General features: G+C 39.0%; 1 protein-coding gene and 1 long non-coding RNA gene across 4 annotated transcripts in view; both read right to left on the minus strand.

Annotated features, from left to right (window-relative positions):
- Window positions 1–14076, minus strand: part of LOC103462665 (uncharacterized) — a 127441-nt gene that overhangs the window by 50926 nt on the left and 62439 nt on the right. The window lies entirely within an intron of this gene.
- On the minus strand, window positions 1135–3782 carry LOC103462666 (uncharacterized). Its single transcript, XR_533375.2, has 2 exons — window positions 1575–3782; window positions 1135–1308 (listed from the first exon to the last, which is right to left on the minus strand). It is a non-coding gene; the product is annotated as an uncharacterized LOC103462666 (long non-coding RNA).

Here is a 14076-nt window from a genome sequence, read left to right on the forward strand (position 1 = left end):
TAGTTCTTAAAAATATTTAATATTTTTGATCCGTGAGTACTGTTGAGCTGACCATGTTGGCTCATGTGACAAGACACCTTTGCTTTAGAATAGATTGAAACATATTCCGACATCCTCCAACTGTTCAAAGCTGGTAAAACACACTCCAAAAGACCTGGAGCTCCATACAGCAAAAATGTAATAAATCCTTCATATACTCCCTATGCTTGGTGGGGAAAAGAAATTACAACACACACGTTTCCACTACAATATGTGCCACTTCATGTTGGTGTGCTACAAAGTACATTTAAACTACAAAAGTCAATGGTTGTCACAAATTGGGACGCTAACTTTTGCAAGAAACAACACGCATAAACAGCAATAAAATGGAAAATTGTCTCCATTCTACTTCAATTTTTTTCTTTGCCCTTCCTCCAGTGTCTGTTCAGCTCTCACCTTGGCATGCATTGACCACATCCTTTATCATCGCAGGCTGTGCTTCTCTTCCAGGACCCCTGCGCTGTCCTATAGGAGGTGCCTCCACTCAGGGATTTCTCTTCATTGACTTCTTGGGTAAATTGATTTTAATAGCCAGCACTTGGGGCCTTTTCTCACGGTCCCATCTTTCAGCAGCGGCAGGCTTCGTCACGCCCTGCCATATTTCTCCACTCAGGACGTCTGGGCTATTTTCCAGGGCTATTGGAATAAGAACTGACGAATCCCTTTCAAGGTCCCAAGGAGATAATCTCCTGTCATTTCTGATTTGCATAACGTTATTTAAAATTTAATGTAATGGCATTAAGATATAGAAAGCCATCCCTTCTCTGAGCCCACATCTGTTTGCAGTGTGTGTGTAGATGCACAAACTTGTGTATATACAGTGATGAGATGACGGGAGGAGCCCCTTCCTCCCAGTGCTCCTCTTTTTTTCCTCCCCTTCTTCCCACATTGACTCCATCTTTCAGCTCATACAAAATATGAGCATGCTACACTGAAATAACCAACGTCATAATCAATGAGTTATTAAACTTGCACATGTAGTACCAGGACCGGGCTTAGCTCAGAGAACAGAGGGCCGGATACCATTTCATTTGTCGGATCTGTTTGTGTCCTACTTAGAAAGCTGCAATGGGACTCAATTAGGCTGGAACCAAGACGAGCTGATAAATTAATTTATTAATGAACACAGAAGAATAGAGAATGAAGGGATGAGCCTGCTCATTTGTGAAGGGGTTGGCAAGGCCAAACAATTCGACCAGGCTTTCATGAGGTCGGAGATGTGTCAAACTAGGATTATGCAATCAAGCCTTTAGCTGCTATTCAGTGGAGCTGTGAGAAAGAAACAAATAGAAATTCATATTTGTCTACCAAGAAAAAAAACAAAAAACAGAAAAAAAAATTTTCTATATGTTGATACAGTATGTTATACACACAAAAGCACATAAAGGTTTGTGGCCATCAGTGTGCACGTGAACACATTCAGACAGTTTTTATACATCGACTCTATTCTCTGTGGTAGAGCCTCCTCTGCACATTAAAAATAAATTCATTCAAAGTCAATTTGGGAAATGTTTGGTGATGCAAGGCAGGAATACCATCTGAGCTCTGGGAATTGTAGATTGCTCCCCGTCTCCCCAAGGCATTCTCTTTGTCTATCTATTTGGTGTGATTAAAAATACAATGATGAATGCATATTCTTTCCAGATGAATAACTTGAAGGGCTTGGCAGAAGATGAATCAGGGAACACAGTGTTGGAAGCCAGACTAGCCAGGTCAGTCAGATTCACAGTTTGATCCTCTGTAAGATGGACTTGCTCAGCAGAAAGAGAGAGAGTGAGAGGGAAAAAAAGAGTAGGGTCATCTGGACAACAGCCGACGGAAACCTATAGGACCAAAGCTGGTTAAAATTACTTCAAAGCTCCAAGCAAGATTTGTATGTCAAAATACAACATTCAGCCAGCTTAAAAAAAATGAATGAAAACACAAATTCAAAGACTTGACAGATTTAGGTTTTACCCTTTGTTCCCAAAATAATTCAAGCTTATTTTAGATTGATGACTATAGGGTGATAAAGACCTTAGACTTGAAACTCAACATGTCATATTTATGCAAATATGTTCACAAGCAGAAATATGGAGACCAGGTGTAGCTGAAATTTCACAACTTCGACAGTTTTTCTACCTCAACACATTTAAAAAATTGCATTAAAAGTTTTCTATTTTTAGTGTTATTCTCAGTGTTTAATGCATGAGCGCATGACAACACAGCAGTTAGTCTTGGGATTGAATCTTGAACCGGGAACCAGTTAACCTAAGAGTTAAAAAAAAGACTTTTATTTGATTATTTGATCTTGTGTTATTTGCTTCGTCAGAGCAGGTGATGAAAAATATCAGCAAAAAACTGTTGAATGTGTTATCAGACAGTTTAAAGGAATTTGGGATTTTGAAACAAAAATAATCTATAACTTCTTCATGTCAAATGCAAATGCAAAGATAAGAAATTGCTCTTGTGTGGTATTACACATTTGTCACATTTGTGTAAAAATCATGTTTTCTTCCAGCATATCAAAGAAATATCTCACTTCTACTTGTTTAAAAATAAACAATTCACAAAAATGCAGATTCACGCACTATATACTGTCAACCAGGCCCCAAAACGCAGCATCTCCCCTACCAGACTCAACCAATGGCTAGGGATAGTCTGTGCTTCAAGAGGAGCACTTGAGGCTCCCCATTAGAGATTACTCTTGGAAGAGCAACTGAGTGTGCCCCCAACCCCCTTGTCCACATAAACCAGTATGAGAGGTATCCCCTCCTCTCCTTACATGTCAACTTCAGACAGCATGCCTCTTGCTGCCTCAAAGCTTTGATACCAAAATAGTCCAGGAAGCCTCTGTCTTAAAAAAAAATGCCCCTGCAGACACTGATACCAGGGAAAGATTGAGGAGGGAAAAATAAAGGGGCTGGAAAACGAAAAATCACAAGGGAACAATAGCATCAACAGAGGAAAAAAAGTAAAATGTGTTGTGTTTGTGTATTGTTCAACACTAATGCAAAAGAGACTCAGACTGGCTGCCGAACCTCTGATTCAGAAATAGCAGATTGATTAGTGTCCTGGTCATGGAAGAGTTAAGTTACATTAGAAGTAACGTAACTCTCAACCAGATACCTGGTTGAGAGGTACCTCAACCTGGTACCAGGTTGAGGTACCTGGTTTGGGGACCTCAAGATCTTATCTGCTTTTTGCAGATGATGTGGCTCTGTTGCCATTTTTAAGCCATAATCTTCATAATGCACTGGAGTGGAAAACGGTCAAGTGTAAAAGATACCAGTAGGCAAGTCCTCAAAGTCTAAGGTCTTGGTTCTTAAACAGAATAAGATAGATTGTTCATTTAGGTTAGGAGTCAGTCTCTACCTCAAGTGGAAGATTTTAAGTTTCTTGGTGTTTGTCCCCAAGAGATGGTAGGACTAAGCAGAAAATGGAAAGATTATATTACTTTATGCATTGCAGCAGCTACTGATCTGGTTTGTCATGATGAAAAATTGAAGGTTTCAATTTAGGGGTCAATCAATCTTCCTATCCTCAGCTGTGCTCATAAGATATGGATATGGACCAAAATAAAAACCTCTTGAAACAAGTAGCAGAAATTAATTTTCCACATAATATATTGATTTCTACACTTATGACAGTATTTAAAGTCATTGACATCTTGAGTCCAACCAGCATAGTTGGATCACATGTAAGCTTTGGTCATCAGCAGAATTAAAGCCATTCTTAGATGCAGCAGAGAAGACAGAAATGTAATGAAGTAGTTTGAAAACCAGTCAATACATTCTCAAATGTTAAATATATTTTAAATACTGTCACCAGAATGTCAAATGTTATACTCAACATTAGACTTGGTGCCCTACACACAGTGCATTATGCACTAGGGTGGAGCTATGGCAATGGATATCAATTCAGATTCGACACAAAATGTCCAATTTAGTGTTTCCTTAGAGATTAAAAACTCTTTGAAGGCAATAACACCACAAAGTTTCTGAAGAATAAGTGAGGTAATGTCAAAGAGAAGGTTTTGTAAACAGTGCATGCCTTTGGTTTTGCATCTTCAAAGCGGAAATCAGGGTGAGTGACTGGATAGTCTGCACATTTCCATCTTTCTTCTGTTGTGCAGGCATTGTGACGAGTGCTCCAGCTCATCTTATATGTACTGATCCAGCAAACTACCAGCCTTGCCTCTGCTGCTCCACCACCCTTTGATAAGAACAGAGGGAAATTAAAATCATGAACCTGAATTATGAATCCAATGAAAAGAAAGTCTCAGAAGACACTTTCTCAACACCCGCTCTCTTGGATTTCTCTCTTTCTGTATGTCTTTGGCCTCCCTCTCACTTTTACTTATGTTTTTTTATTTTCCTTTTAACCATGGAGTTTTTCACTATATTGCATTTTCTGAACTCCGTCCTCCTTCAATTTTCAGTTGCAGAGACTTCTTGCTGCTTACATATTCTGTAAGAGCAAGAGAGACTGAAGGAGAAAGGATGGAAAAAGTTTCAAATGAATGATAACACACAGTTTGATAAAACTGACAAGGGACTCAATTAAGGCCTCTCTGTCAAAGCAAGAGTGATATTTTATTAAGCGGCAGTGTGCCATTCGACGGGTACATCAAGCGACACATCTGTAGACGCAAAGGCTGCACCAGCCGAGTAAGAGGGACATGTGTTGCCACTTTCAGGAAACATCAGTCGAGACTCGCTTCATCACACCAGCTTAAAAATTGAGAGACCTCGATATTATGATGCTCATTTATTTTTTCATGCACCACCACTAGAGTTTGAGAGAGACTCTTGCAAGCTCCTTCTTTTCCTTTTTGTCTCACACATCCAAACACAGGAACTTCTGGTGTTGGCTTTTGTCACATCCAAATCAGAACAAGTGCACCAAGATTCTGTCAGCGCTCAAAAGAAAACAGCCAACGGCCCACATTGCAGCTGTTTCACATTTGAGCTTTTGTTATTCCTACTTTCTTGACGTTATTCTATGATTTGTGTTAAACAAAACAAAAAGCCAGGCAGAGTTAAAGAAGTTTACTAAACAGCATGTTTCTAACATACCTGAAACTGAATGTCTAAGATTCGTGGAGTCATTGGATCTATTTATGTAATAACAAATGTAATAACTTTTAAATATACAATGAACCTCAAATGTTTATACACTTGTGATAAACAGTCTATTTTTGTTTAGAAAAAAGGTGAAAAAACCTTTTTCCACCTTTAATGTGACATATAGCCCCTCCAATTTAGCTGAAGAACATTTTTATACTATAGTGAAAATAGTTTAAGTACTGAAATACTCTTACTTTAAAACTTTCTTAAAGACATGTTTTAATAGGATAAAGCATGTTCCATGGGAGAAGTCTGTCAACATCCTACATATTGATCTTGGTAACATTTGCATACTCTACCTTAATCAACCTAATCAAAACAATATCTCTTGCCCACTGCTCCCTTATGGCGATGCCACAGATTTTCTTTCAGTTTTACCTCTGGACTGCTAAAAATATTATTTATTTGTTTTGTTTTTTGTTGGGAAGTAATTTATTTGTTGATCTGAAGGTATAATTTATCACCGATTCCGAAAACCGCAGTTTCCTGCAGCTCCTTTGCCGTTGCTGTGGGTCTCTTTTCAGCCTACCAGGCCAATTAATGCATTGCCCATTCGTCAGTTTTGTACTGCCCTTGTTACCCTATAAACTGTTTTGTTTTGAAGATGTCTTTACTGCCAATATATATACACACCACAAAAACTCAGTCTGCTATTGCAGTGCTCTTGAGTCATGGATGAGAAAGTGAAATAGACAAAATGTAAAACAGAGCGGAGCCTTCTTTGTCTACTGCTGCAAGCAGAGGGTTTGGTAACAGCATTACATATGAGCCTGGTTGTTTGTGTGGACAGCTAAATTTATATCCAGCAGTTCCTCTCCAATTTAAATTTCTTTTTTAAATAAAAGTAAACTTATTCCCTCCGAGAGTGCAAACATGGTGGTGTAGTTAAAAAGATATCAGCTGTGCTCTGATGTGCCCACGAGAGGCCACAGTGTTACAGTAAGATGAAACTTTAATATTCAAGTCCCTCTTGTAATTGAGATTGTAGGATGTTGTACTGTTGAGAAAAAACAGATGCCTTCTTCCACTCCTACACGCACAAACACATGAACACTATAAATAAGTGTGCACATGGGTTTATACGTTGTTGAACACAAGTTTGGATCTCCAGTCCAAAGTGCCCACAATATGTCTGAGATGTTTGTGTATTTCTTTCTGCCTTCATCTTCACAAATGCATTTGTGTGTGTGTGTGTGTGTGTGTGTGTGTGTGCGTGCGTGTGTGTGTGTGTGTGCGTGTGAAGTGAAGCTGACACTTCGTTGTACAGAAGCCCAGTGCTGACCATACATAGTCTGTTTCATCTAGAACAAAAGCTGTGTTGGAGGACACAAAAGGCCAGGTTCAAAAGCATTGCAAGCATCAGGAGCCCAGGCCTAGATACATGAAACAATCAGTGTAAACTTGTCTGCAGATAAGAGGGCTGGTATTCACCTACAACAATGCTGGTATTCACCTCCTCATCTGAAGGAAGAACGCTGTCCACATAAGACAAGATTAAAGCTCTGGGTAGATCAAACCGTGATCATGATTAGTGCAAAAGAATGTTTTTTGGTGTTCCTATCATTGATTAATATGTTGCTCCCAAGACAAGTGATGATTTATGCATGCTGTGGTCGACTTGAACCACAGCACCGTACTCTGTTGATAGCACGACTGTGCAGAAAGAAGGAGGGTTGGATTCTATGCACGTGTACAAATGAATCTAATGTGACAATTGTGATGTACCCTTGAGAATGACAAGCGCACATAGCCATATTCACTTATTACTACGATAATACAGATACAGAGACAAGACTCCTCACTGCTTTTTTTTCTGAAAGCAAAAATATTCATGCTTTCTGCCGTGACACAACCTTAAGCTCAGAAATATTTTATTTTATTTATGTGGTTGACCAACAGAAAACAACATATAATTATGAAGTGGAGGGAAAACGACGTGGTTTTCTAATTTTCAAATTTTTAGACGAAGGTGTTCCATGACTCTGATCAGATTGGAGAGCAAATAAGTGATCTATGAACAGTGGTATTGAGTCTTGTCACAGACTATCAATTGCATTTAATCTCAATAGGATTTAGTTGTGGACTTTGACTAGGCCATTCAAACTTATGACTATGCTTTGATCCAAGTCTTCCAATCTTTCATAATAACTTTGGGTTTATGTCTTGAAAGGTGAATCTCCCAAATCTTTCTGGCCTTAAAGATTGTCAAAGACAGAACAAACAATTAAATATTCCTGCAGCTCCTTTGCTGTTGCTGTGGGTCTCTTTTCATCTTACCAGGCCAATTAATGCCTGGTAAGCTGTAAAGGTTGCTCTCATGTAAAGGTTGTCCTGTGTTTTGTGCCATCCAGTGCATTTTTTTCTGTATTTGTATTTTCCACCACAATTAAGTCAAATAAGACAGTAACGTAACAAAACATAAAGAGTTTGATTTTGATATATGACCAGAGCAGTCCTTACATGGCTTTTTATAATTTTCTTTTTCACCAGTCTTTCATAAATGATAGATTTGTTAATTACATAAATAGTTGTTATTGGTACCTGACGTGTGGATCTTTGCAACTTCTCTAAACATACTGTGGCTACTTCTGTGATTATTGGTCTGCCTGCCATAAATACAATTTTAGTGGAGAGTTACTTTGAAGGCTTCTACACTTTTTAGATAGATTTAACAGTAAAAATATTGTTTTATAACTTAAACATGCCTTAAAAGTTTTCACGAATCCAGCCTTGATGTGCCTGGTGTGTTTCTTGGTGTTTATTATTCTTCAACAAGCTACTAAGGCCTTTACTGAAAAGTGGTGCGATTAAACTAACACAAATGGGCTCTTAATCAAGTAACTTTAGAAGAAAATCTTTTGAGCTGGATTTTACTTAGGGGTCTTAAAGTAAAGAGGGTTGAGTACATATGTGTACCAAACTTTGAGAAATTAACACACTTATGCAGTTCTTTGTGTTGTCCTATTACAATAACATACTCGGCTATTTGTGACAATGTCGCAAACTTCAAGATGCATGCATGCTTTTGGAAGTTGTACGGTGTTGGTTTGCTTTAGTGTTAACACATTTAAAAATGTTGAATGTGTAACTGACTTATCCAGGGAGTTAGCAAAGTTAGATAAACTCCTATTGCAATTATGTTCAAACAATCCACTTCATTAAGTTGTTATATTACATTTAAAGATGGCTTTGTTGGGGCACACTATCTACTTTGTTTATTTCCACTGTCTGAAGTCAAACAGAAATGTTTATATTTTAAACATTTTGTTTATGTACAGAGAAGAAAAAAACACTCTGGTTTCTCTTATATTAAGGTTGATTTTGCAAATGGTTGGCTTAACTTTTTCATCTAGAATAAACTTACAAGTAGCTGTGTTTAGGCTGGGGGAGAAATGGTATACTTGTGCTGGTTTAATTTGTTTAAAGAGACATAGCCCAAAGAGCTCAATCAGTTTGACAAAGTCAAACAAGCGCTCGAGAATAAGCCTGAGGTGTGACCTTGGCTTTATCAAACTTTTTGTGGTTTGGCGCATGCTCTCATGTAAAACTAAGCTAAATTTAGACATATGAATGTCAAGCAACAGAAAAAGAAGCTTAGACTGCTCTCCATGTTTTATGTGTTATGCAAAACTGAAGAGTAATCACCTCGATCAACAGTGTGTTTAATAAGCTAAAACATGTTAGGAAATAAAAAGTAAAAATAAAAAGTAGGTCTGTGAATTTACATAACCAAGTAGGACTAATTGGACATATACTTTTGAGAAGGAGAACATAAAGGCACTTTAAATTGTGTCTCTATCAAAAAAAAACTTAATGTCAGCTGACAAGAAGCTGGACAATCTGGCGGCCATCTGGAAGTTACAGAGATGTAAGAACGAAGGATGCCTGAACCACTAGTTAACCCTAAAGATAGGAAGAACGTAGTGGAGGACTAAGCCCAAAATGGACAGATGCCAACACAGATAATGAAAGAGTGTAAAAATGACAGTAGGAGCAGTTGGATTTGAAGTTTTTAATAATTACAAAATACACTAGAGTTCATTTGGACACATAATACCTCAATATGCTGTCGCACTGTTTCCTATCTTGCCAAGTCTGTTGGTCTATTTTAAAAATAAATAAATAAAAAAAGAGTGTTATGCAGGTCTAAATGTAAGGGGAAAAGGGGATTGTGGTGAAGATCAAGTCTTTTTATAATTGAATTAGAGTAATTAAGCTAAATTAATCAGAAGTTTTCAAGCAACCAACTGCATAAAACTAAGTAATGTTATTAATTAACAATATTAACAATAACAATATTATGATGCCCAATTAGTTTACCAGTACAGATAGGTTTTTTTTTACTAATAGTGCACATTTGCAGATTAAGTTGCATTTGAGGTTATCACCCATGTATTCAGAGTTCTTCAATGCATCTTCCATGTGAGTCTAGTGATAAAACTGCGTATGATAAAGTTTAATTATCTATTTGTCCCATATGAAATATCTTCAAAACTTTGTGATAGTTGCAATAGAGTAAAAAAAGCTATTTGAAATGTTCAGCAAACGTCATACAAACAGTGCTAGGCTATAAAGTCTGCTTTAATAATCTTAGAGATGTGCCGCTCAGGTTTTTTCCTGCCGATACAGATACCAATCACCCACGAGGGCCAATCACCGATACCGATCACATAATTATTATTATTTTTTTATCATAAACACTACCGGTTACATTATGTGGAAAAAGGAACCATGAATTCACCTTAATTTAGACAAAAACTTGTTTTTAATAACTTTTTCCAAGAAGAAAACTAAACAAAACAGGCATTGTGCAAATTGTACTGCCATCGGTAATACTATCTTTAACAGACTGATAACATATGAAGGCTCTGAAGAAGCTAAATAATGCAAAGAACCAAAATAAAACCTCTCAACAATGCCAAAAAATTCAAGTATAAAACTTAACATTCAAAGGCAAATACAGGTTCCATTACAATAAACAATCCAGAGTTACTGAATGAAAACTTCCTGATAGCATGGCGGCTAGCTGATTACTGCTAGTTCTGAGTGGCTGTTTCTGACTGAGCGGAGTAATTATGCAGAACAGGGAGGAGATTGATTATTTTTTTTAGAGATTATCTGTCTCATGTTAGGACAGCAAACGTTTTAATACATATGTAAAATGTATTTTTTAGGTTAGATGCTGCAGCTTTAAACAGAGATTCGGTGTGAGAGTCACTACCAGGTGGAGCAGAGGCGGCGCTCCGTCTGTGAAATATTACTACCTGTAGTGCGTAGCAGCGGTTCAACAGCGAGAGCAGAACCAGCGTCTTACATCGCAGCTCGAAGACTTAAATAATTTTGCCGGTTATTTGTTTAGCTTTCTGACCGTCATGCTAATCCGGGTGAGTGTTTGTAGCTGTGCGCTGCTTTACCTGCTATCTGATCCTCCATATGTTTTTTTACTGCAGTGAGCCTCAATGTAGCCAAACTCCGTCAAGTATGGCATTGTTTTTATGTCGTATTGGCTTCGTTGAGTTGATGCATTTTGACATGCTTCAATTTTCCGCCGCAACACGCAAACTTCCCCATTCACTCAGTGTGTTATAGTTCCACATCGCTTAGGATTTGTTGCTGTGTGTTTGTGCAGTGTGAAGGAAAGAGACCAGCTGCACAGGCCGGCTGCGAAATGAGATGCAGGTGATCGGTATCGGCATCAATAGCCAATGATCACCGATCACCAATCATGCAATTTTCACGAAAATCGGCCGATTATGATCGTTGACCGATCGATCGGCACACCTCTAATAATCATTTTACTTTAGTTTCTGAAAGCAGATGAATGTGTTTTTATTAGCTTGTTGGTTGCTTCTTAGCAGAATGTTCGCAAGTCACACTGGTTTTTAAACTTTGAACTTGAGTACAGATAAGTTGGGTTTTATTTCATTTCGAGGTCTACATTTTGAGTTCAGATATAAATACAAATAGCATCAGTTACTTCTACTGTCTACTGCTTCAATTGTACTCACCAATTGTAACACCTCCACATTCACAATAATCTGAACAGATAATCATCCCAAAATGTTAACTTTTGACAAACACACCGACCCACACAAAGTGCTACACAAGTATTTCCGCCTTCTTTAGGGCATAATATACACGTTATAGAAGTCACTCCATAGACATTTAATTATCAACTAATTTATCCAGAGAAAACTAATTGCAGCTAAACTTGTGGTATGTGTGAGTGCAGCCCGTAGCTCACAGCCTGTTGCCAAGCTTGCTGTTGATATTATTGTTGTTGACTGAGGTCGTGTGCTACACTGAAAGTTGTGGGTTCAGACCGAAAGCCTATAATCAGGAAGTTCTCTGAATGGTACTGCTGCACTACCAGACTGATAGGCTGCCATCACCCAACCGCTTCTCTCTGTGGATGGGGACACAGTAACCAGGCGAACAAGAAGAAAACTGACAAGACTGTGATATGAGCAACAAATGATACTTCTTCTAGCTCACACTACACTTTGATACGCTCCCTCCAGTGGTTAGAGCGATTTTGATTTTACCCAGTTGTATTATACTTACCTCTTTTTCTACTTTAAAATCCAAGTCTTATTTCACATTGTTCTCCACCTAAGTTATGTATGACAAACGCCTGGGGCCAAATCACCATCAAAGCAGTGCATTGCAGGAACACAGGGCTTCCAAGCTCCTTAGTGATGACAGATGTCACTTTTGAAGTGAGCAAGGGGATGAAAGTGGCGGAGATGTGACGGGCAGCATGAGGATAGCTTCACCGCCATGACCTGTCATCATCAGTGCAGCTGAGGTGTAATGGGGGAAGACTGGATGGGGTCTGGAGACTTCGATGGCCATCTTGGGTGTCTGCCTTTGCGGCCAAAAAGGAGCTGGCCTTTCATGTCATACCCACCTACTCTGCAAGACGCCAGCACCCAACGTGGCAGCCCGTCAGGCAGCCAGTAACATTGCTAGTCGCCAGCCAACCAGCCAGCAAGCAGTCATTCCTATGCAACCCATTTGGGATGGAGCTGTCTCCCTCCGTTACACTGGCTGTTCTGCCAGTGCATTCATCAGGGTATAGAGAGAATAGCTAATCTAAAGGAACCAGCAGCCCAGAATCAAAGGGCCACTGGCTTCTCTCTTCCTTGTGTGTAGTGGTGCTCACCTGGGTACTATCCCTGGTGTGACAGAGCAAGCAGCAAGAGGACTTGGTAAACAAGGCAGTGCAATGCAACTTTCAAACAGAAAGGTAGATAGTGCGGGGGAAACCAAAACAAACTCTTAACTCAGGAGATTCTCAGAACGTTTTCCTTCTGCCTTCCTCACTGTTCCCTGTCTCTTTATTGTGGCTTGATATGTCACCAGTGTCTATGTCTCCTACTTACTCAGGACTTCAAGTGGCTGTCTCTATTTTGCTGGGCCATAAATTATTCAGTGGCATGTGTCTTCTTAGTATCTGTGCTTTCCATTGGGTTGCTATCTTATCCCTTCTTCTGAAAGAGGGGCTGGTGCTTTGAGACAGAGTTTGCAAAAGGTAACACAGGAACTTCAGCATCGACAACCACTTTCTTAGCAGGAGCTCTTGTCAAGTACATATATTTGTTCCAGCACAAGAAAAAATATGAAAAGAAAAACAAGAAAAAAGTTGTATCTGAATACAACATGGAAACCAACAAGCTCCACTGCTGCTACTACAACAACTTGGACGTGTATTTGTGCTAAAAATAATGACAGTATTCCACATAGACAGTGTGTGTTTTGTTTCCCTAGCACATGCATGTGTGCGTTTTGGGAGCCCAAGAAGCCCACTGTATGTAAATAGCCATATGAGACTGCATAGCATTACTGTCCAGACATTGAAGAGGTGACCTGAACCCAATTAATCACACAATCCCAGGGAGAACTGTCACAACCCATCTCCATCAGCAGTACCATCCTGTTCTGTCTCTCTCTTGTCATCCTCTGTTCCTCCATTTCTTTTCCTTTCCCTGCTCTGACACACACACACACACACGCACACACACACACACACACACACACACACACAACACTGATGCTGCATGCGTACCGTACCAGGCCTCAACAGCCCCCGCCAAAATCCTCATCCCCCAACTTCATTGCTTTTTTTTTTTTTCCACATACAGATTCGAAAGATGACAGGTCAGCTGGCATGGGCCATTCTGTCCCCACCTGTCCCCTAGTTTCTTACCCCAGAAGGCAAAGTGCCAGAAGAGCACAGAAGAGAGGAAGCACTTCTTTCTTTTGCAGCTGCCAAAACAAGATGCAGCCTTAGGCTTCCCATCCCCCAAAGATATGCAGCGTTTGCATTGTACCGCCATAAGCATTTTAAGTTTCTTTCAGTACACTTCGGTGGAGATGATGATGATTTTACATTTGTGTATGAAAAGAAGTTTGGCATAATAAAATGTGACAAGAATATGTTGGTCATTTTAACCCATCACTATTTTTCTGTTTGTAGTTTGTGTCATTTCGTACCAGATATTTATGGATATGGAAAAGAGCAGTTTTATATGAGATGCTTCATAATGACCAAATCATTCCTGGCAGTGTAATGATTTTCAACTGCTTTGTCATCACAGGATGTGTAATCATTTGTGATTAATTACACTGTAGTATGAGATTTTCATGTCATGTATCATCACCAGCTAGTAAGCCCTCGACTATTCATACGTCTGTAATTGATAATGTAAAGTTAATTCTTCAAGCAATAAATGTGTTTCTCAAAAAAAAAAAAAGAGAGACACATATCTCTCAGAATATCATGAAACAATGGCGATGACAGAAAAACATGCATGGTAGAAAATGAGGTTATGAATTGACCTGGCACTGCAAAAAAACAATTTTTTAGTGTAGTATTGGTGTGTGTAGGTGTGCTTCCCTTTGTAAATTTAACGAATTACAAATGTGC

Source organism: Poecilia reticulata, chromosome 3, assembly GCF_904066995.2.
Source record: "Poecilia reticulata chromosome 3, P_reticulata-male-v2, whole genome shotgun sequence".
NCBI lineage: Eukaryota > Metazoa > Chordata > Actinopteri > Cyprinodontiformes > Poeciliidae > Poecilia > Poecilia reticulata.